This window comes from Podarcis erhardii (assembly GCF_964252035.2).
Source record: "Podarcis erhardii genome assembly, chromosome: 1".
NCBI lineage: Eukaryota > Metazoa > Chordata > Lepidosauria > Squamata > Lacertidae > Podarcis > Podarcis erhardii.
This window is the reverse complement of record NC_138497.1, coordinates 113,411,419-113,413,954: the sequence shown is the minus strand read 5'-3', so window position 1 is coordinate 113,413,954 and position 2,536 is coordinate 113,411,419. Positions and strand designations below refer to the sequence as shown.

Here is a 2,536-nt window from a genome sequence, read left to right as displayed (position 1 = left end):
CATTCATTTTTCAGGCTAAGTCAGGATCAAAGAATATCTTTCTCCTTCTCTCAGTCGCATAAATATGGCTCACATGCTGCCCGCCTACCAACAGTGTTTACCCTAGACGCTCCATGGGCCCCAAAGCATATGCATACAGGGGATTGTCAGGGCTTTGATTCGTGACAAATTTCACACAAAGGAAGAAATAGCCGACAAAATCAGAAATGCGGGTCAGCTGATGATAAATCAGTGGCATTAATAATGCTTATTTCAGAAGTGGCCTGGATTCAAGAGAAAGAGGATTTGAAAAACAACAACAATCAGCCCTGGAAAATTACAGAAAAGACTGCAATGCTCATACTAAGGAAACAGGTAAGCATTTTATTATTGGAAATTCCTTAAGTATGTTTTATGATATTGTGGTCATATTTTTCAATGTATATCCTATTAATGCACCTTTCCATCCTGCCTATCATTTTGCCCCATGCTCTAAAGTACATAAAAGCCTGAGAAACTCTTGTCTGTTGTTCGGGTGATTGTGCCAGTTGCATGCCAGAGGCAAGGTAGACCCAGGAGTGGAGCATTATGATGTGAACCCGTCGTTCAAATAACAAGGTGACCTTACCATTAGGCAGTGACACAATCACTTCTCAAGGCAGCCATGGTGCCCCCTATGCCATGTCCCATGAGCCTCTTGGGCCATTTCATTCTGTTGGAGATAAATTCTATGTGCGGCCCATGCCTGTGATGTTACCACGTTGCCACTGTTGAAGTAAGACTCAACTGTGTTATATGCTGGGATGCCTTTGAAGGCATTTTGGAAACAGCAGCTGCTGCAGGATTCAGCAGCCAGGTTGCTCACTGGGGCAAGGTGATTTGAACACATACCACCAACCCCTCCGTGTGTTTTTTTGCAAAAATTTTTTATTGATTTTCATTTTTTCCCAAATTGATCACTAATTAAAACAAATTAAATTAAATTAAATTAAATTAAATTAAATTAAATTAAATTAAATTAAATTAAATTAAATTAAATTAAATTAAATTAAATCAAAATATCATTTTCCCAAATCTGAACAAATTCAACATTTTCCCAAATCTGACTTCCTGTATGCCCTCCTGAATGTGTCAATGGTTCTCCTTGATGTTGCATCATATTCCCCAGTTAACTCTAGTTTAACTTCAAACATTACAAATAACCTTACATTACAATCTACAGTGGTACCTCTGGATGCGAACAGGATCCGTTCCGGAGCCCCATTCGCATCCTGAATAGAACATAACACGCGATTGCGCATCTGCACGTGCGTGGGTTGCGTTTCGCTGCTTCCACGCATGCGCGTGAAGTCATTTTGAGTGTCTGCGCATGCGCAAGTGGTGAAACCCGGAAGTAACGTATTCCGTTACTTCCGGGTCGCCACGGAGCGTAACCTGAAAATGCTCAACCTGAAGCATATTTAACCCGAGGTATGACTGCACTTGCTTTTTTTAAACTTAACTCCTTTTCAGACAACTATCCACCAACCAATTCCTGCACATTTATTAAATGAACATTTCCAGTTTCAACAAGTGAGGTTACTTATCCAATTGTCAATCCCTTGATTAACATTAATTAGCATAGAAAAGAAGAACTACTTCCTCTCTTTCCATATGTGCTACACTGGCTACCCATTAGTGGCTGAACCCAAGTCAAAGTGCTGGTTTTTTTATTTATAAAGCCATATGTTCCTCGGGACCCCAATACTACATGGACCAAATTACACACACCAACAAATTTAAGTGGAAGCTATACTTATTTTAAAAGAGAATTTGAGCATGCCCAAGTTGGAATGTTTGGTTGCAATGGCTCAAGAAACCATTTGTGTCCATATGCATTCTACTGTGGGAAAACAAGAGTTTCAAGAAAGATCTAGGGGTGATAAGCCTGTGACTCTCCAGATTTTGTTGGACTACAGTTTCCATGCTGTCTACTAGGTCTGATAGGGGTTGGAGTCCAACAAGTCCGCCCACTCCTGCTATAGGCCATCTTTGTCATTTTCTCTTTGTTTTTCATTCCTACCCCTTTCTCTGTTGTTGTTTTTTACATCTCTCGCTTCTGTCTGTATTCCAGGTGAATTCTGAAAGACTGAAAGCCCGGCACAAGGAGCAATTGAAGGGAGTGTGAGAATCCCTACACAGGTCTTTCAGATCTGTTCTGTGGTTACAGAGATGTTGATATTGCTAGCAAACATCTATTTCAGAGATGTCACAATAGAACAATGTGCAAACATGTACTTTATTTTCTCTTCCCTCCCTCCTCTTTGTGAAAGCAAAATCAATACCAAAACTATATTGTAGCTGTATTTTTACAACGGAGACATAACACTTTTGAGAGTCAGTACAAAGGCTTTCAACAAAACAAAAAAATGCCTTTCAGTTTGCTCACTGGACATAACCACAATGCACTGTGTTAAGCTGGTTACCCAGAGACATGTTTCTAACGGAATCATATAGTTAATAAGCTCAGTGCGAAAAGCTGTCGGTTACATCTTTTATCCACGGCTTGTTTATGGTA

At 40.0% G+C, this 2,536-nt stretch overlaps 1 long non-coding RNA gene across 1 annotated transcript; it reads left to right on the top strand.

The window, feature by feature from the left end:
• Positions 1-254: 254 nt before the first annotated feature.
• On the top strand, positions 255-2,308 carry LOC309335891. The gene is made up of 2 exons (XR_014153789.1): positions 255-354; positions 2,093-2,308. It is a non-coding gene; the product is annotated as an uncharacterized lncRNA (long non-coding RNA).
• The last annotated feature ends 228 nt before the right edge of the window (positions 2,309-2,536 follow it).